We start from the raw sequence: 22,897 nt of genomic DNA, 5'->3' as shown, positions 1-22,897 counted from the left end.
TATGGGACGCCGCCATAGCATGGCTTGACAAGCAGTGTGTTGGTCCGCACTCAGGATCTGAACCTGCAAACCCTGGGCTACCGAAGCAGAGCGCGTGCACTTAACCACTGCGCTACCAGGCCGGCCTGACAGGGAAGTCTTAACAGGAACAATATGTATTAATAAAGAACACAAACACAGAATCGCTAAATATTTTGATTTACATTCTTGGCTCCACATTGCTACACTGGGGGAGAATTTATTATCTGTGACTATCCCTCTGTTCTGAGGGGGTAAGAAATAGTATGCCTAAGGATGGTTCTCTTTGTGGCCATGAAAAGGTAGATTACCATTCTAGTGTTGTACTTTGCAAAAGAACAGCTGTACAAATTCAGGGATATCTTGTGTTATGTAGTAGAATATCTCTGAAAAGACAAGTTGCATATAACTCAGCCTTTACATATTGAAAAACATCTTAAACGTACTGTGGAAGAGCTAAAAACAACCTGTAATGAGTCCTTTTGCAGTCTATGGAATCACTAATAATTTCTCTTCCTGTGGGCTTTGAGTTTTAAAATTATTGATACTATGTGCAAAGCATTGTATTTTATTCAAAGATAAGTTACTCCACATAACAGTTATTTTGTATGAGTGAGGTTTACATTTCTAAATTCTAATATTGTTGAACACTGTTAAGGCATCTATATTTACTGTTCTGAAGAATTCAGGCTCTGGAGGCAGAGTGCTTGGTTTTAAAATCCAGGACCTACAGATTACTAACTCTGCGACATCTTCTATAAAATGCCTCAGTTTCTTCTTCTGTAAAATGAGTGCAATACTTCAAAGATTTATTGTGCATTTATTCTGCAACTAAGACAATGCATGGAATACTTAGCACAATACAGTACCTGGTTTAATACATGTTAATTACTCTCATTTGCCACATAGTTTGAAGTGAAAAATACAGATTGGAGAAAGTATTATCCCATTGGTATTTAACAATATGCATAAAATATATTTTTCTACTTTTAATTTTTTAGATTATAAAAGCAACAACTGCCTATGGTACATACAAAATCAAAAACCTAGTACAGAAAAGTTTAAATTAAAAGTAAAATCTTATGCTGCAACATGGATGAATCTTGAAAACATTTTGCTGAGAAAGAAGCCAGCTACAAGGGACCACATATTGTGTGATTTCATTTATATGAAATGTTCACAATACAGAAATTTATGTAGACAGAAAGTAGATTAGAGATTGCCTAGGGTTGGGGAGGAGATAAGGAGGATTGGAGGGTGAAAGCTAAAGGGTCCAGGAGTTCTTTTTGGGGTGATGAAAATGTTCTAAAATTGTGGTGATGGTTATATAACTCTGTGAATATACTAAAAGTCATTGATTTATACACTTTAAAAGGGTGAATTGTATGGCATGTGAATTATATCTCAGTAAAGGTATATTTTTTAAAAAAGTTGTGTCTCTATACACTAAAAATGAATTATCAGAAAACAAAGAAAGAAAACAATCCCGTATACAATAGCATCAAAAAGAATAAAATACTTAGGAATAAATTTAACCAAGGAAGTGAAAGATCTGTATACTGCAAACTAGGCTATTGATGAAAGAAATTGAAGGATATGCAAATAAATGGAAAGCTAGCCCATGTTCATGGATTGGAAGAATTAATATTGTTAAAATGTCCATACTACCCAAAGTAATCTATAGATTCAATGCAATCCCTATCAAGATTCCAATGGCATTTTTTACAGAAATAGAAAAAAACAATCCTAAAATTTGTATGGAAGCACAAAAGACACTGAGTAGCCAAAGCAATCCTGAGAAAGAAGAAGAAATCCAGAGGCATCGCACTTCCTCATTTCAAACTATATTACAAAGCTATAGTAATCAAAACAGTATGATACTAGAATAAAAACAGACACATAGACTAATAGAACACAGTCAAGAGCCCAGAAATAAAACCATGCATATACAGTCATCTAATTTGTGACAAGGCAGTTAAGAAACCTCAATGGAGAAAAGATAGTCTCTTCAATAAATAGCCCTGGGAAAACTGGAGATTCATATGCAAAAGAATGAAATTGGACCCCTGTCTCACAACACTCACAAAAATTAACTCAAAATGGATTAAAGACTTAAATGTAAGATCAGAAGCTGTTAAACTCCTAGGGAAACATAGGGAAAAAACTCCTTGACATTGGTCTTGGCAGTGATTTTCTGGATATGACACCCAAAGCACAAGCAACAGAAGTAAAAATAAGTGGGGCTACAATCAGCAAAAGAAACGATCAATAAAATGAAAAGGCAACCTATGGAATGGGAGAAAATATTTGCAAATCACCTATCTGATAAGGGGTTACTATCCAAAATATATGGAACTCGTACAATTGAACAGCAAAAAACCAAACATTCCAATTTAAAAATGGGCAAAGGACTTGAATAGACATTTTTTGAAAAGAAGATACTCAACAAATACGTAAAAAGGTGCTCAACATCACTAATCATCAGGGAAATGCAAATCAGAACCACAATGAGATATCACCTCACACCTGTTACAATGGCTGTTATCAAAAAAGCAAGAGCTAAGTACTAAGGAGGATATGGAGTAAAGGGAACCCTTGTACACTGTTAATGTGAATGTAAATTGGTGCAGCCACTATGGAAAACAGTATGCAGATTCCTCAAAAAATTAAAAATAGAACTACCATATGATCCAGCAATTCCACTTCTAGGTATATGTGAAATCACTATGTTGAAGAGATATCTGCACCCTTATGTTCATTGCAACATTATTTACAATAGCCAAGATATACAAACATATATATGTATACATATGTACATATACTGTGTTTACGTTGTGCTCAGCACTGTGCTAAATACTTTACATATATTATTGCATTTAATCCTCAGCAACCCTATAAGGTAGCTGCTTTATTTTTCTCCATTGTCTTGATGAGGAAAGTGGGGCTTAGATAAGTGGCTTAGCCCAAAGTCACACAATGAGTTAGTGGCAGAACTAGGACTTGAACCCAAGTCAGCTTTGGGACAGAGCCCATGTTCTTCTGTTGAGCTTTATAATCTAGTGTGTGCCTTCCTCTAAAAGAATGGTTGGAAGATTGGGTTTTTTTCTTTTTAAAATCAGGATAGCTATTTAAAGGATTTTGGGTGTCACACATCAGCTTTTTACAGAGTCCCTGTTCATCTCTATTTGGCTCAAAGCCACACTGATTAAATGAAAGGGTATAATGACAACTTGTTCCTTCTGTGATTCTCCTCATCTCCTCAACCTTATCTTCCTGGTGCTCTGGTGCTCTAATATTACCAAGCCTTTGAAATTGTTTAAAATCAGCTTATTATTTAACCTTAGTACAAAATCCTAGAAAACAAGAATTTTATAGCGTTAAAAAAGAGACAACAGGGGCTGGCCCGGTGGCATGGCGGTTAAGTTTGCACGCTCCACTTTGTTGGCCCAGGGTTTAAGGGTTCGGATCCCGGGTGCAGACCAACGCGCCGTTTGTCAAGCCATGCCGTGGCAGGCATCCCATACAGAGTAGAGGAAGATGGGCACGGATGTTGGCCCAGGGCCGATCTTCATTGGCAAAAAGGGGAGAATTGGCAACGGATGTTAACTCAGGGCTAGTCTTCCTCACAGGTAAAAAAAGACACAACAGGTCCAAAGTGGAGTCCCTTGTGCTAAGCCCACATCACCAAACCAAAACTTAATACCTGACTTAATTACAGTTTCAGCCTCCCCCAGGAGTGGAGTCTTAAACCAGTCGATCTGGAATTACCTGGTCAGCACTAGTGCGGTAATCTGCCTGAGAGACCACTGCTGTCCCCTAAAGAAAGATGACCTTGCCACAAACAATCAGCGCTTTGCTAGCGTAACTTCCTTGTCCCACCCTCTTCTGCCTATACAAGTCTTTCATTTTGTACAGGTCTTCAGAGTTCCTTTCTTTCTTTTTTCTTTATGTTTTTTCATGTATCTCTTTATTCAATAATTCATGAATGTTAATTGTGCACGGACTGCATGCCAGGCACTATATAATATGGCAGCGGTCTCCACACACCCCCAGGACACAAGCTTGATGCCGTGACCAGGTTATGCATAGGTGGGTACTTGTTCCTCCTGGTCTCAGAGGTTTTCTTGGGGCCTTACTTCTTCCTGCAGCTCCTTAAACTGCATTTAGTTCATTCAAAAAAGTGGGAAGTAGCTTTAACCACCTACTTAAAGCATACTTTAAAATCGTAATAATACTTAATACTTTAAAATACTTCAGAATCATCAGTCAAGTATTTTATAAGATGGAAAGCCAAACAGCACTGTTATTCCTATTGGATGGTGGTTGAAGTTCAGGGAAAGTCAACGTGTAGATGCTCTGAAGTGTACGCTGCAGAGCTCCTTTGTGTTTGCTTGATGGGGTGCTGCCCGATTCATGACTCATTGAATAAAGTCAGTCAAATCTTTAAAATTTACTCAGTTGATTTTTATTTTAACATTAGTAAAAGGAGCAGTCGAGTAGAAACACCACCAAAATTAGAATCTGAAAACCTGATTTCCAGTCCTAATTCTGCCCCTTTCTAGCTATATGTTCTTGGTCAAGCCTTTTCAGCTTTTTTGAGGTGTCTATTTTGTTAACTTTAAGTTGTCAATAATTTTCCACTGGGCCTCCCCTCATAGAACACATGGAAGGTTAATCAGTTTAGTCGGTAATTCAGTAAAAACAAAACAACCCGAAACGCTTGTATCCTGAATTCTCTCACTTTTAAATCAGTTTCTAAGAAAACCCTCAGAGTACCTTGTAAGAATATTTTAAGAGTTTCATTGATTTATCTCTGGAAAATTAAGCCCAAATGATTTCTCTCTGGAAAATTAAGCCCAAATGATTTCTCTATTTTTGGTTTGCAGGTTTTGATTTTTGAATAAAAGATAGTTTTTCTTTAAACAGCAGCAAGTGTACCAATCTCTTTTTGTAAAAAAAGAGGGCAATGACTTGAACACCTTTTCCCTTCCTTTCAGTTCATGAATTGTCATTATTACAGTTAAATAGGTGTATATTCTTTAGTTGTTATGAAAGCTGATTTCCCCACCACTGCACATTTTGAGAAGAAGCTATGAATAATATTTTCCTTCCTCAGTCCTCCCCACAGTTCTTTATTTTCTGGTTCTAAATAGTATCCATGTTTGTTGCAGCAGCAGATTATAGGTTGAACCACTTTGACCTTGGCCAGAGCAAACAGAAGATTAATGAAATAGAGCGGACCCCTAGCTTCTGAATGCCAAAGCCTTCACAACATTCACAACATTCACCTTCCCCTTTGGTCCTTTTGCCCCTGGGTCTCAATTCTTTCCTCCTGACCTTGACTTTCTCCTACTTCTCATGGGCTGGGAGAATTCCTTCATATGTTGGCCTGGAAATCTGGATTTGGTGATCATTGGTACAGATGCAGTACCAGTGAGTGGTGATGTCATCCAGGGAGAGCAAATAAATGTAAAAGAGAAGAATGCCATCAATAGGACACTGCCCTCTGTGAAAGCCCTCATTTATCATGTCGACTTTAATGTATTGTCCCAAATAATTTTTTTGTTGGCATTTGAAAAGTTTTCATTAGCTAAATGTATAGTTATACACATAAGTAAAGTCTGACATTTACCATGAAATCGAAAGGCTTAAGATTCTTGAAAAGAATGAGAGGATATATCTGATCTCATAGTGGAAGGTCTTCCTAAACATGTCACCCAAGGCAGAAAACAGAGAGAAACACAAAGAAAAAAGATATGTATGATATATATATTTATATATAAATATATATATTTTTGAAAGACAAAAATAAAATAAGAAAAACACTTGGTAATCCATGTGACATATAATCAATATTCTTATAGATCAAATACCAATAAGCAAATGGTAAATGATCCAATAACTATCCAAGGAACATGTTGAGAATTATTGTTCCAAAGGAAATTTTAAAAGAAGGAAATGTATTATTACTTAGTTATTATAATTAAAATGTATTTAATTAGTAACTAAAATGGAAATGTTGGAGGAAAACAGATAAAGATAAGGAGGAGAGAGAGATGGCAGAGTGTTTATTGTTGGAGTTCAAATTAATGGAGTTGATGGTCCAACTAGACTAAACTGTGTAGATTCCACTCTCAGTGGCATCAATTACTCCTCAAGTTAATGATATTATAATAAAAAATCCACAAGCAAACAAGTCAAAGAGTAACTGGAGCTGAAGCAATGTGTAATCTGACTTATTATACCTTAAGGAAAGTCTGGGGACAAGTCTAGGAGAGATCTGGGACATATAATATTACTGGGAATGGTCTTGGGTTGTCAGTAAAACCTAAGAAATTTCTTGGGAGCTGCAGTCCTATTAATTCTCCTGCTAATGAAGATGTGGTTAGTGCAAATAATGAATGCTTGGCGAATTCATATTGCCTTACATGTTATACTGAGTAGTCAGTGTGCTTGGATGAAACTCATGGACTTGGCAACTACAGAGGGAATTCTGAAGTGGTGGGTCTTGTAAACTAGCTTGGGATTTTAGTAATGATATCAGCCTGAAACTTGGATTCATTTTCCTGTATTTTTCTTTTCTTTTTTGCTGCCACCAATAAGTGTTGAGCCTCCCAAAGGAGTTAATAAAAGATAGAATAGAGAGTTAGAAGTACATATGAGAAAATATTTATTCAAACTAGCAGTAAAGAAATGCAATCTTAAATAATAGTTCTTCACTAAACAAATTGTCAAAGATATTTTTTAATGATACTATGAATTGCCTACCAAGATCTACCCCACCTCAACAGCTTCCTTACTGGCAGAATCCCAGAGTTTACTCTAGGGTAAAATACAGAGTGGTTTAAGGCTTAGCTATAAACTCTTCCTGGTAGTCCCATTCTCCTTATCAGTGACTGGTTTAAAGAGACAGCATGTCACTCATTTCCAGCCCATGAGACCCAAGGGAAGTCTGCTATTGGGTTTCTGAGAAAGATTTCCTCCTATGAAGGAGACACCAGAAGATGTGATCCATTTTTTATGGTCTTGCTGAGATGGTCAGCCCAGAACTGCTTCAGCTATCTTGTAATCCTGAGGGGAGTCAGCCTCAGGACAAAGTATAGGAAGAATGACATTATTAAGCCATTGAGTCAAGCAGTCTTGAAAACTGCTCTACCATTAGTCTTTTGTTAAATGAGGTATTTTTCCTTATTAACCGGTCTCCATTGGGGTTTTCTGTTCCTTTTAACTAATGCGATCTGATGTACCATATGTATGTAAGAACTTCAGTTCACTGCTGATGGAGAATCAATTGGCTTAATATTTTCAGAGGGAAATTTGATGAAACATATAAAAAGATTTTGATCTAGGGGCCGGCCCCGTGGCATAGTGGTTAAGTGCACGTGCTCTGCTGCTGGCAGCTCAGGTTTGGACCAGGCGCGCACCGACGCACCATTTGTCAGGTCATGCTGTGGCGGCGTCCCCTATAAAGTGGAGGAAGATGGGCACAGATGTTAGCCCAGGGCCAGTCTTCCTCATCAAAAAGAGGAGGATTGGCATGGATGTTAGCTCAGGGCTGATCTTCCTCACAAAAAAAAAAAAAAAAGATTTTGATCTAGCAAAGCCACTTTAGTAAGTAATTTTAATAATTATATTAGCTTCAAGTTTATGTATGATAATAGTGCTTATAATAATGAAAAATGGTAAAAACTAGATTTCCAATAATAAGGGACAATGATTAAATAGATTTTAGAATATTCATATGATGCCATACTCCTTTTCACCAAATTAAAAATTATTTAAAAGTCAAGTAACTCCTTGATTCTGCCTATAATGATTGTATGTGCATGTAAGAAAATCTATTACCACACAGAAAATATGGTTTTAGTTGATCATGAATATTCTTTCCATTTATTTATTCATCAAACATTTTTTGAATGTCAACAATGTGCCAGGGATTCTACTAGATGCTGGAGATACAGTTGTTGAATGAAAACGAAGTCACTGGATTCATAGAGATGACATCCTAGAGAGGAAGACAATAACCAACTAGACAAAGAAATGAAGTGGTTTTGGTTTTCTAACAAAGGAAAAAGATAGGGTTGTGTGATGGAGAGTAAATGGGTTGGTGGTTGAGGGTGACCTTAGACAGGGGAGTCGAGATGGGACATGATGAATGAGAAGAGCTGCCCATACAAAAAGTGAGGAGAATAGTGATCAAGGAGGTGGAATAGCAAAAACAAAAGTTGTAATGTGGAAAAGGACTCAGCACGCCATAGAAGCAGGAATGATGCCAGTGTGGTTGATGCAGCGTGGTGGAGTGGGAGAGAGTACCAAATGGAGCTGGAGAGGTAAACAGGACCCCATTCATGGATAAAGGCTTCTAAGTCACATAAGGAATTGTAATTTTATTCCAAGAGCTGTAGGAAGCCCTTGAATTATTTTAAGCTGGGATATGACATGATGCTACTATTTTCCTTCCTTCCTTCCTCCCTTCCCTCTTTGTTCCCTTTCTTTCTTATTTTCTACAATGCACGTAAGACTTAAACAAAACTCTTAAGAAAAAAAATTGCTGCTACTTGAATGATATATTGCAAACTGACAGAATTGGGAGCTCTATTATAAATGATGACATGAATATTAGCAACCGTGATTAATACCAAATAGGGAATTGGCAATGCAAAGAGAGAAGGAGACATTCATATTTGGCAAATAATTGTTTTACCTAATGTTCCCTCTGAAAATATTTATTGACATATTTAGGTCTCAAATGATTGAAAATGGACATCTGGACTGCGTCAAGGTCCCACTTAGAGTTAAATGTGATTGTGGTCCTTGTGCAGTGGGAATGAAGGAGAACAACATCCAGATGGGGATGTCTTGGGAGCTCAGTGGAGCCTGTGTGGGTGTTGCTTATCCTTTTAATGCAAGAGAACCCAGAAATAAATGGTCTTAAAAAGGCTGCCCTCAGGGCAAAGGTGGTTGCTAAAGTCTTTCCTTCCACTAATCCTCTGATTGTAGAAGCTGGAAGTCTGTGTTTGAAATTATATGTAAACCATATGGCATACTTTGGAGGCCCATGAGATGTGCAACATTGCTCTATCCATTCCTGCCTCCTCACCTTTCTTATGCTGCTCTTTCTGCCTGTATTACCCTTTCTCCCCTAAATGGTACCTAGCCCCAGGTTAAGAAGTACTACTATAAGCAGTCATCTACTTATAAATTCTAGCCTTGGACAGAAGACAAAAATCTTTATATTCATCTCCAAAATATATAACCCTACCTACCCAATCTGAGAAGTGGAACATACATGACCATTGTATTGCCAGTGTCAGTTGTAGGCTCAGGCTGATGGAAACACCAGACACATGCTCTTTGGGTAGATCAAATGAGGGTTAATTATCTAAAGGAGATAAAAGGAAAACAGCACAGTCATGATGCATATCACAGAGGTCAGCAACATCATTCAGGACAGATGGAGGTTCTGGCTTCTGAAATTCTCACCACTGGGTGCCTAGTTACAGATGATAACATCTGAGTAAGGGTCATACCACTGGACACTTAGTGGTCTTTCTGTTTACACCTAGATTTAAACACACAAGACTGGGTCAGTTCTCTAAGGAGACTAGCCTGGATACGTGCTGGGGACCACTTCTTCAGAGCTAGGAGCACCTCCTTAAACTCAGCTTTATACTGTGGAAATAAATGAAGACAAACCAAATGAGAACAAGAAAATGCTATTTATTCAGAGCTTTCTATAGCAAAGGAGTCAACCACCATCCCTTGAGTTTTGGCAGAGACTCAAAGGCAGGCTGAGGAGTGGAAAAAAGAGAAGGCTTCAGGTATGCCCTGATTGGAGAATTTTGGCATGGGGAAGCGGTAGGCAGGCTGGGGACAAAAATTAGGAAAGCTGTCAGTTAGTAATCAAGTCCTGGCCATTTGAGATTGATTGTTGCAGGGGTTATTGTTTGGCTTCCTGGAAGATGACTAGAGATAGCAGTCTGACTTCCTGCAAGTCTGACTTACAGCAGGCTGGCTTCCTGGGTTGGTTGATTTCCTGGGCAGGGTGTTGCAGGTTGTGGGTCAGACTTCTATTTTTATATATGGTCTGGTCATTGTTATTTGTATATTCAATCTCTCAATACAACATACAGTATGGTTATAGGAGGCAGTATAATACAGTACAGTAAACCTAAGCATGAATAGTCCCCATTCATCTCTCTTTGTCTCTCCAGACTACTGCATCCTGATCCAAGTATATTCTTAAACAGCACTGCAGAGCCAGAATAGGGGTTACTTTCCCAGAAGCCTCTGGGAGTCATGCTAACAAACCCTTAGATCAGCTATAAATCATATCCTGCAATTGGAAAAGTAATATGGGCAGGAAATAGAAGGCAAACAGAAGTGACGACTGGTTTTTCTCCCAAACCACCTTCATGGCCATCATGTCTTATCCATAAACCTTAATGAAACCACTGTGTGGGTCTTTGAAACTGCTTTCCACTAGTCTTTCTTGGATTTAGGTGTTTAGGACGATGTCATCCAGACAAAGCTATTCACGGAGTTGTAGTGATAAGTTGGGCAACTTGTTGAAGGACTTGATGATGATATATCCTGACAGTCAAATTGCCCTTGGATAGGATGTCACATGCAGGTGCTCAGAGACTCATTCTGGGAATTGTGGAGGTACTGCTACACCCCTGGCATGGGAGTTTAGATTAGGAGGAAGCAAAAGACACTGAAAAGTAAATTAACCATCTTTCTTCCTTGGATTTTGTTTGAACAGGAAGAGAGATTGATTGTCAACTACTTTACTGATTCTTATACATACATTTAAAAATATAGCACTTGGATGGCTCTCAAAAAAGAGTAGTAAGTAACAATAATGAAAGTTTGGCAGTGCTTTCTTACCATTCATTTAGAAACATTTCTGCTTGCGTTACCAGAGGCCATATTGCTTAAAATCCCCCCACCCCTACCTGTCTGAGATGTATGAATCCCATGCCTCAAATAATTTCAAATGAGATTGAAGAACAAACTAGTTTCAACTCAGTCTAATCAAATAAGCATTTGTTGATGGCATACTTTGTTCTTAGCACTGTCATCTTATATAATGTCAAAAGGTGACATTTCATTCCTGATCTTGAAAAATAGGGAAGTACAGGTTAAAGAATATGTTGGGAAAGATTCGTAGGAACCACTAATACAATTAAAAATAGAATGTATACTTTTTGAAATCAATGGACAACATAATAGCAAATAAAGCATAGTTCATAGAGTAGACAGAAATAAAAGGAAAGCTAGAAAACATTGAAAAGAAAGAAAAAAGATAATGTAACTAGATAAATAAATTATGACAACAAAAGAAAATGGTTTAAATTCCCTTTTGAAAAGCAAAGATTAACTATATTCTATCTATAAATGAACCCTATCCTAGATAATGCTAGATGGCTAAAAAAAAAAAAAAAAAGATAAGCAAAACACACCAGGAAAACACAAATAACCAAAGAGTAGATGTTGCAACATTAATATCAAAGTATAATTCAAAGTCAAAAGAATGAAAATGGAACGAAGGACATAATTTTATATTGATGAAAAGAACAATCAAAATGTCCTCTTTTAGCAAAGATTATAAGAACTAGGTTCATTGGAGAGTATAAACTGGCAAACTCTTTTCAGCCCTCCTCTTCTACTTATGTCAATCATAAGGGGGCCACCTGATACTATTCACCTCACCTTCTCCCCAATCCATTTGCTGCTCATTAAGGATACTTTCTGTACCTCAAGATGTGCCTTATCATCTTTAGGAACTTTTCAAAACGTAGTACTTTCTGAAATATCACTTATTTTAGTTTTCTATTGCTATATAACAAATTACCACAAATTTAATGGCTTAAAACAACACTCATTTATTAGTTTACAGTTCTATAGGTCAGAAGTCTGGGCAGGCTTCACTGGGTTCTCTGATTAGGGTCTCACAAGCCAACATCAAGGTGTCAGCTGGACTAGGCTCTTATTTGGAGTCTCTGGGAAAGAAAACACTTCCAAGTTCATTCTGGTTGTTGGCAGAATTAATTTCCTTGCAATCGTAGGACCCAGGTCTCCATTTGGCTGGCTAGCTGTGAGCTATGGATCACTCTTACAGCTCCTAGAGGCCACTCTCCCACCCCTCACATGGCCCCTCTATCTTCAAAGCTATGAATGACACCTTGAATCCTTCTATTTCAGATCCCTTTGATTTTCACTTCTGCCACCAGCCAGAGAAAACTTTCTGCTTTCCAAGGGCTCATGTGATTAGATTAGGTCCACCCAGATTATCTCCCTTTTGATTAACTCCAAGTCAACTGATTAGTACTCTTAATTGCATCTGCAAAATACCATTCATCATGTAATATAACATAATCACAGGTATGCTATTGCATTCATTATATTCACACTCTTTCTGATTAGGACAGGAAATCTTGGTGGGGGGCATGGATTTTAGGTTTCTGCCTACCACAACACTCTTTGGCTTCTCTCAACTTATTGCCATGTGAATCCTGAAGGCTCAGCAGCCTTTACAAAAATTTTAGAATCTGTCTCGTAATTTTATCAAAATTTGAATTTTTGTTTTCCACATTTCTTGCAGCTTTCAGAAGATTTTCATGATGAGAGGGGGAAACTGATTATTAATGCATCCAAGTTCACATTGAAAGTTTCTCTGACCATTTTTGGTAGTGATTTATCCCTTGATCAGATTGTTTTATGATTCCAAGATTGTTTCTTTAGAATTTCCATTTAGAGTTATCTCACATGCTGCATCTAATAATCCAAAATCTGAGTTGGGGAGCGGTGGGGGACCTAAATCTGTTCTTTGTTACTTTTGCTTATCCTAGCTCATTTCCTTTTATATTTGCCAATAGTTTCTCGTGAGCTCACATTGGTTGAATTTAATCTGGGAGAATCTTGAGAGTCTAAATTGGGGATATTTTGCTTCAGGGAGGATTTGTGTTTTCACAGGCCCCTTCAATGGTTGCTTCAAAGACCCCTGGCTTAATGCAGGAGCCTTGATATAAGCTCTCCAACCTTGCCAGAGGTCCAAAGCTTAGTCTCCAGATGGTAGTTCTGATCCTACTAGTAGCCTCGAGGCATACAAATATTTTGAATTTGTTTATTTCTTCTGATCTGGTTTCAGTTCATCTGTTTTCTATTTCTCCCTCCCACCTTCCCTCCCTACTTCTCTTCTTTCCTTTCCCTTTTCCTCTCTTACTTTCTTCCTCCCCTGCTTAGGTTGTGCAAATAAAAGCACAGAACGAAATGTATGGAACACAGTAGTCCCACTGTACTCACCACCCATTAGAGTGAAACACTGTGTACTTTTCCAAGAAGCCCTTTTGAAGGGGATCTTGATCAAAGTGATGCACATCCAGAGGTGTCAGCAGTAAGAAAGATGAAGACTAGGTAGGTCTGTTTACTTTGTTTAGCTGGGAAAAGAAAAGGCATGTTAATGCTCTTCAAATATCTGAAAGGATCTCAGGAGAGAGAGAAATAAGACATCTTTTATCTTCCAGATGCAGAACCAACAGGTGCATCTAGCAAGAGAGCTCACGTTAGCTCAACGTAAGATGGAACTTATGATTATACTTGTACAAAATTGGCCAATTGGCCACCTTTGTGAAGCGTGAGCTCCTTCTCCTGATCTCATGTGGAGGCAGGATGAGTATTCTCAGCAGTATTTTAGAAGCCAGGACTACATTTCTACTTTGGCTAAGATGCTGTACCAAATAACCTTTACTCTCCCTTCCAGTGAGCTGAGATTCTAGGCTTGTTTATTCCATGACTCTTATAAATTTAGATGGAAAATAAGAAATTATAGCCATCTGGAGAAAACATTTATCCCATATTCTCACTATAATGGAAGGAAATTTTATGTCACAATATTGAAGAAACCTTTCAAACTGGTGAATCAGAGTAATCATTAATATATTTTACTTCCAAAATAGTCCTCCTTGTAATAGGTCAAGAAAAAAAAAGCAATTAATTTTTACACAAAATATTCTCCTCATGCATATCCACACTGGGAGAAAATATGATGCATTTTTCAATAATAATAAGGTTCAGTCAGAAACAGAAATTTAGTTCATCTTAAATGAAATAGAATAGACACTGGTAAATGAGAAGAGATGACACAAGCATGAGCTATATAATTAAATTTAAAATACATTTCAGGGTAGTTTCTTTTACTATTAAAATTGTAATTCTTGATAGAACTGGATACAGGCTCTTCGAATATCTTTATAAAGGGTATTGAGGTCTTGGTTTTTTTTTTTTTTTTTTTTTTTGGTGAGGGAGATTGACCATGAGCTAACATCTGTTGTCAATCTTCCTTTTTTGCTGAGGAAGATTGGCCCTGAGCTAACATCTGTGCCCATCTTCCTCTATTTTATATATGAGACACTGCCACAGAATGGCTTGATGAGTGGTGCATAGGTCCACACCCAGGATCTGAACCTGCAAATCCCGGGCTGGCAAAGCAGAGTGCACAAACTTAACCACTATGCCACTGGGCCGGCCCCGGTATTTTCTTTTCTTAGAATTTTATATGAAAATAAAATCATACTTATTCTAAAATCATAGCTTTGGGGAAAACAAAGCATTTAACCTTCCACTGTGGAATAAAAGCTTATGTTGAAATGTTTTAGAAATCCAGATACCCTTTTCCATCTCTGGATTCTAGAGTGACATGAGAACTCGGAGGAAGAAAGTCCTATCAGAGACAACAGACACACCACAGGGGGATGGGGTGACTCAGAGAAAGGAAAATCAATCCAAACACAGAGGATGAGAGTAAAAGAAAGGCAAAATGTGAGCCAGATGTTCTTCAGGACAAAAATGAAATTTGACCGAAGTGACAAGGCCAAGGGAAAAGAGACCCAAAGTATTTGATCATATTTTATGAAAGCCCTGGGGTATTGAATTGTGTAATTTTAGAGGAAATTAACAAGAGAGGAACTTTGGAAACATACTGTTAACCTAACATACAGCTACCTAATGCCTTAGGAAAAGTTATAGCACATCCAGAGGAGACAGAAGTTATAGAGGTAAAGGCTAAGCTGAGGAAATAGTCCTGTAGTCCTAGAGACCAGACTCCTGCAAACAGATAACTATATGTATAGTGTCTGTAGTAGCATGAGAATGAGAACATTCCTTAGAGTCTAAAGGATGTAAGATTGGCTTTGCCTCTTACTAGATATGTGATTCAGTTTACTCATCTTAGAAATAGAAATGACAATATATATCCCATGTAATTTTTGTAAGGGCAAAGTAAGAGAGTATATGTAAAAATATTTTATAAAGTAATATATGGATGGGGTGTCTTATTGTTATCTACAGTGGATACTGTTGATCTATTGCCTATCAGGCATGCTTTCCCCTTATTTTGGCAATAGCAATCTATTTTTCCCTTTAGTCCAATCCCATACTTTCAGTCTAGATTGCTCAGAAAGGGCAGACCTCATCCCTGGAGGGGACCCCACGACACAGACCAAACTGAGGAGAGTACCACATTACCGCTGGGCCTGGCTAGTGATTTTTTTCAGAATAATCACGAGTCAAGTCAGGCCAGTTGGTGTCTAGGACTTATGCTGGACTAGAGGAAAGAGGAACGAACACTTTATGTTGTGGCAGAGTGGGGGAACAATGTAAGTTGTACATTGAACAATGTAAGTGGCTATTTGGGGAGGGCTTGCCTGAGAATAAGCTAACCCAAGAAGGAAAGCAGAACCAAGAAATAGAGAAACAGCATCCCAAAGACATCATCCAGCCCTGGGATTCAGATATGCTTGAAGCCAGAAGTGCTGCTGGAATTCCTAGTTACATGAGTCAAAAAATTTCTCTTTTTGTGTTAAGTAGTTTGATTTGGCTTTCTGTCATTTGTCATCAACAGTGTACTGGCTGAGTCACTATGAGTAGGGAAGCTTTAACTAGACATCATTAGTGTTACTTTGAAAATATCTAGACCTACTTTATATTAAAGCAATTATATGACTACTTCTAATTCAATCCTACAGGCAAGGAAATTTTCATTTCCTTCTGCACTTTTTTCTTTCTCAGACTCTGTCTTCTAGAGTTGGCATAATAGAAAGATCTTAAGGACATAGAAGAGTTTCCTTTTGGTCAAATTCTTTCCAAATAGTTTGAATATCATAATTTCAGTCTATCTTCTATTAATACTAATCTTTCATAATGTTTTTGGTAGATGATGTAAATTATTCTTCATAATTTTTTTAGTTATTTATTTACTTTTTCATTCATCAAACATATATTCAGACTCCTCTAAGTCAGGCCTAGATCTTTATTACTTTTTCTCTTGGTAGGAAAAAAAGGAGATTCAGGACAAATGCACAGCAGACTTTTTAAAAAACTAACAACTGAGAATTTAGCTAATATTTAATAAATTATTTATATGTTTTAAACTCAAAACCAGAGTTTCTTAACTTTTTTGGTGTGTGTGAATTAGAACTTTTGAGCATCTGGTAAAGTCTATCTACCTCTTTTCTGAATAATGCTTTTTAAATGCATAAAGTAATACATAGGATTACAAAGGGAACTAATCATAGTAGCTTATCCAAATACTAAAAAACTACACAAATTTGTGATATAGTATTATATTAAACTATTATATGTGATATAGTATTATATAGTATATATTATATTATATTTTTTATTAATGCATTAATTAACAAGATCCAGTATGGATCTGATAACCACCAGAATTTCAAAGTAGTATGAGTATAAATGCTATTTTGGGATATTTGCAACAGCAATAATGTAATAAGAAGATATCTGTGATTTCTATTTGTGATAGAGTCACAGGCATTGCTAATCCATTGTGGTCTGTTGCCTACATTCATAATTGAAGGAAATGTAAATTTCAATTAGAGGTTAGCGAAAATAAAGCTGTAATTTTTTTTTTTTTTGGTCTGAGTTACAAATTCCGGCTTAAGAATACCTGTTCTAAATATTTTCATATAAATGATACATGCTAAATAAACTATTCAAAGTAAATTTGGAATAAAATGTATAGTCAAATAATATTTTAATTAGAAGAAATTTAAAAATTAATTTTGAATTGATTTTTAAAAATTAGTTTTTAATTAATTGGAAAATAAGTCACAACTTTAACTATAATTAATTAGTGTTCTATGATACTGGAGGAAAATACTGAGTAAAGATTGGGTTGGGAGTCCAACTGTCTGCATTCAAATCTTGTCTTTACTATTTAGTAACTGCATGATTTTGGAAACTCACTTGAATGAAATAAGCCCTATTTTTTTCATCTTTAAAACAGATCTAAGATAGTTCCAACTTCATAAGCCTTCTGTGATGATTAAAGGAGATAATATATATGTTGGAGTGCCTAGTATTGTGATGGAAACTAGAAAGTGCTCAGTGAATGTTGGCTTTGCTTTTTCTTGATTATCATCCAGGTTCCAGGCATTGTGCTACACACTGAGGATGCCAAAATGATGGTGTCCTCCATTCACTCTAGCAGGGAAGACAGACGTATAAATAATTACCTTTTGTACAGTGTGATGGGTGCCATCATAAAATGTGTTTAAGGTGCTGTGGGAGCAGAGAGGAGGGAGTGATCAGTTCTAGCTGGAGAATGTGGGGTGGCCAGTGGAGACGGGGAGACACGCTTTCATAGAGAAGTTGTTACTTGTGCTGAGTGTTGAAATGAGGTGCCAGACCAGTTTGGTTGGTTTTGCTAAGGGTCCACCATCACTACCCTCAGTTTATACATATGTGAAGGTCAGACTGATGGCAGGGAGAGAGAGCAGTAGTGAGGATTTCTTTGGAGAGAGTTGGCATAATGCTATAGTTTCCTCTTCTCTTCTCCCCTTTTCATTCAAGCCAAGTGAGAGAGGTTTTAAAATTCTCTCTGAGTGCTTGACATGTGCCCCAGCTTTTGGAGCACCTGCTGAGTGGTGCCCATTTCTAGCCTAGAAATATCTAAAGGTCAGAGACATCCTGGAGCTGTGTATGATGGCAGAGCACAGAGAGAAGCAGCCTGTGTTTCCAGGGTTTGGATGGCACCAAAAGTGCTGAGTGTTACAGGGGCAAGAATGGACACTGGAGAGATTTCCTGGGCATGAACTGATTTCAAAGGACTCTGCCCAAGAAGTATGCCTGCTAGGGTGAGGTGACCTCAACAATCAGGAGGAGACATATCCTGCTCTTAGCAACAATGCAGCCCTCTCAGGAGGCCCCGGAGGAATGCACAAAAGCTTCCCATGAGCAACATTTGCGCATCATCACCCAGAGGGCCTTGACACAGGATTCCAAAGTCAGCAGTCAAATAAGACCTTCTCTCCCCTTACCTCTCCTCCCTTCCTCAATCCTAGCAGGGTGAGAAGGTGTGTGGTAAGCCCAGGAGGAAGAGACAGGTAGTCAAGGTGGGGGAATAATGAAGCAGCTGACCCTGCCTCCCATTCTCCTAGAGGGCAGGCTCCATGGTGGACTCTCACCTTTATAGTCCCCTTAGCACAGCACCTCAGAAACACTCCTTTTCTGGCAAACTCTATTTGCTGAATGGTACCTCCAGCTTCCTATGAAAAGAAACATTTCAACTCTCTTTTCCCCAACTTGAACCATGCTTCAAATTGTAAGGAATATACTAATTAGTCATAGAATGGGCAACAAGAAACTAAATGAACCCTTGGTCTTGAAAATCCTTATTCTAAGTCTAAGTCTCTATTTCCTCTATTGTTATTATTTTTAATATTGTCATATTTGCTTTTAGTCCCCTCTTGGCTCTTTAGAAAATTATCCTTCCCCTGGAATAGCCAAAGCCTCCCTAATTTAAAGCAACCTAAACATGATGTTATAGAAATAGATTTAATTAACAGAGGAAACAACACCACAAGTCTGACATATGCCAGCTGAACACCAGAAATTCAAAATCATGCAAAGCTCAGACAGTCCCTCAAGGTTCAGGAAGTTTTCCAGCTTCTTCCCTGAGCTTCCTACCCCTACCCCAGACTGGTGACTCTGGGCATCCTCAGCTGTGTGCTTGCCTTACTCAACAACCAGAAACCATCTGCATACACCTGACCCTCTGGGAGAAGCCTTTCACTCAGTTGCTTACCAGCCTGCTCACCATGCAGCTGGGGGTGGGTCTTGTGGGGGATATGGGAAAATGTCCATCAATGCCAGGAGCAGAAAGGAGCCCTAATCCAACTTCTTTCATCTGAGCTTCTTCTTTGTTCTCAGGAACAAAGAAAGCCACAGCAATACTGAACTTAATTTCAAGCACTAATTGCTTTCATAAGAACTGTTAACTGGTAGCTAAATTGTCTTTGCTCTTGCTGCTAATAAACAATGAAGGTGCCAAAAAGACAAAGCAGCACAGAGGAGAAAAGGAAGAAACCAAGGGCTTAGATCATTTGTGAAAATGGATATTCAGTCTTTGAATAATTAAGGATATCCAATTTGTAGGATATTAAAGAAATCCCTAATCTACATTTATGTTAGAGCATGTCATTACTAATCCAGGATGTTAAAATTTTATTGTAATAGTTATGGACAGTTATGCCAAAGAATTTCACTTACTGGTTGTATTAGATATCAAAATAAGGGAAATGCTGAATTATAGAATACTATACATTGAATATTTAATAAATTGATCCCCCATGATGATAGCAGGAGTTCAGAAATAATGCCTGTTGCATGACAACACTTAATACTGGTTAATAATAATGGTTTGGGAGCAAGTCAATGCCTAATAGGTTTACAATCCAAATTAGAAGCACAGAGGAATCATACTCAAGGTTAAAATCATTCTGAAAAAGACCATTGGTAGTCATGAATAGTTAAAGGAAAGGAAAGATGATTGAAAGTTTTGTCAGAGTTGAGTCCTTTGAGAGTTCCTGGGTCATTAAGCATGAGCTTATTCATATAAATTTTGGCCCTGGTTTCTAGGTCTTATTATTTTTCTTTCATATTTTTCATGTAACTTTGAATTGTACCAGATTCTCTTGGGTGCTCAGCAATAGATTTGACTCTAAAATCCATACTGCTTCTCAAAGGAGGAACAGGAGGAAACAGAGGGAGAGAGGGAAGGAGGAGAGAGACAAAGGAGAAGAAAGAAGAAAAGAAGAGAAGGAGTAGGACATGGAAGAGGAAGGGATAACCAGACACTTCTCATTCATTTTGACATAGCAGGTGGATTCCAACTTTTTTATATAAAATATTCAAATGTGAACCCCTAGATGTATATATGGTGAGTGACGAGAGGCTTCTATTCCTGGAGAGCTAAAAGAATACTAGGCAATCCTTGATTAGGACATAAATACTTAGTTTTTAACTTCTGGGTGTTATACACTTTAAATACAAGTTTTTAATATATTTAAACTAGATTCAACATAGAAATAAGACAAATTAATTTTCTTAGGTAATTTTAAATTTTGTCTCTCAGCTTCATTAAATGACATTTGGTAGAGAGAGGAAATTTTAATGCTGGGGGGAGAATATGCTGATGGTGACTCTGGAAGGTTCTGAGCAGGGGCTTTTCTGGGAATTGAGCAGATGACTGTTAAGACAGGAACGGAAAGGAGGTGTTAAAGAGATTTGCCTCTGTGGCCATTTACATCTGGCTTGTTTACGTCTGTTTAAGTTGGCGGTCCTGCTCAGGTCTTCTTGGCAACCTCTTTAAGAATCTGATAATGCTAATAAAGAAATACATTAGACTAGGCTCAGATGGCAAGATTCCCCCTTCCTGAGTTGGTCTGCCTGCACTTATCCTACAGAAAAATCCTGTTTGAGCTACCTGAGCTGTAATTTTCTCACTCCAAGGCTATTATGGTGAAAAGAGATTAATATAAATAGAAGGCATTGCTTTAAGTCCTACACTTCATTGGTTTTATGAAGTTTAAGGAAAACAGGAATAGGTCAAATGTGTTGAGGATCAGTGATTTCACATTTATAAAGTATAAAGCTTAGTAATGGTTTTGAAGAGAAAAGATTCTATATGAATACAAAGCCATCATTATCACTGGTAACATATCCAAATATCTTACCAACATTTTTCTGATTCAGACTACTAAATTTCATATTAAAATACTATAAAAAGATATTCATTAAAAAGACATTTGCCTGTAAACAGGCAGAGCTTGAAAAAAAATGAGTATACTTAGGAAATTTCACACAAACAACAATCACATTTTAGGGCACTTTTCCCAAATGATAAGGACAAAGTTAGGATATAATAATAGCAGTAGTAGTTGAAATTTAATTGAGGGCTGAGCATCTATTAGGCACTGTTCCACCTGCTTTCAATGTATTTATTATCTTACGTAATTCTCACAAAACTCCTCTGCGATAAATCTTGTTCTATTCCTATTTTATCGATAAGGAATCAACAAACCAAAAATTCTACAGGATGTACTGGTGTATACAATGAGAATAGAAAGCATCTGAATTGGAGGATATCGGAGAGTTAATTTCCTACATCCCAACATGAGGATGTTGAGAGGTATTTAGTAGACACAGAAGACAATAAAGCTCATAAAGTTGATATAAAGGGGAAAGAGTATAACAAGAAAGCATATTCATAGACTCAAATAGGCTGTCAGCTTGGCTTAAGGAACTCTAAAATAATAAGCTATGTTTGTTTTGCTTGTTTTCTTAGCTGCTCCTTGGTGTGCTGAAAAGCTTTTAAATCTCCGCAGCACCTGCGCACCGCAGAAAGGGCTTGGCTCTGGGCAGCTTCCATCTCTAAGTCAAATCGGTTGCACAGACCTGATGGGTCGGTTGCACATTTATTAGGTTGCCACCACTTTAAGCATAAATCAAATAAACACACAAACAAACAGTGATAGTAATGATGGTAATAAATTTGGAGCAACAGCAATATGCTATGCTTTGATTGGACAGAACTGAACTTAACATGGATCTTATTTATCCTTTTAAAGTTAACTTCTACTTTTCTTTTCATTCCTTCAAGAGAGAAAAGGCTAAAATAGTGGTCAGCACTCTACTAGCACTTAGCTGGTGACAGTAGACTATTTATGTGGTTTTAAATAACATGGCTTAACAGTGGCTGTCAGTAAAATAGAGGCCTTATCATACTACAGGCGAGCAGAGCACACTGGGCACCACAGGCCACAGAAAAGCACTTAGTAGTTGTGTGTATTCAAATTTGTGAAAGCGGATCCAGAAGAGCACCTCACTATTTATAGGAGTGCTATAATAAATCTTTTGCAAAGGAAAGAATCTATTTGTAATGTGAAATATCTCTTAATTTGTTTTTGAGTTTGAATTTTTGTGTACATGTTGTCTTGAAGTAAAACACTTATGGAATTTACGGAAGCCCAGGTCAATCTAAGGTAATCAAACATAATGTTCATTCATTCGTTCATTCAATACTCTGAAATGATGCCATGTACTAAGCACTATGCCAGGTCAGAGGGATGGCCGTGATTAAGTCCATTAATGGCCTTAAGGTACTCAACTGAGGTTGGGAAGGAGAATTCCGATGCGTTCGATATTCTTCTCTGGGAAAGTCAAAGATGATATAAGCACCTTCCTTCTACAAGACAGCTATCCAATGCTTTCTTGAAGGTGATGCCATAGATAATCTTTTTGAAATCTCCTTTTCACGTGTAACTCACAATAATGTGATGAATTTGTGTTGTCACAAAATAACAAATGTTAAAATGAGGAGAACCTGGCAAGCCTAAACTGTACCTAGAGGTTGGGTCTTTCAGCGTTATAGCCTGAAGGGATCTCAGATTCTTGTGTCCCCCTTGCCCCCTCCAGGGTCCCACCCCCTCCTTCGTTTTTCAGAGGAAGAAACTCGTGCTTAGAAAAGTTGAGACAGCAGCTGAAACTGGAACCAGCCAGGCCTTTTTATCCTCAG

This window comes from Ceratotherium simum, chromosome 20 (assembly GCF_057802395.1).
Source record: "Ceratotherium simum simum isolate JZ-2026a chromosome 20, ASM5780239v1, whole genome shotgun sequence".
NCBI classification, from domain to species: Eukaryota; Metazoa; Chordata; class Mammalia; order Perissodactyla; family Rhinocerotidae; genus Ceratotherium; species Ceratotherium simum.
This window is presented reverse-complemented; position numbering follows the sequence as displayed.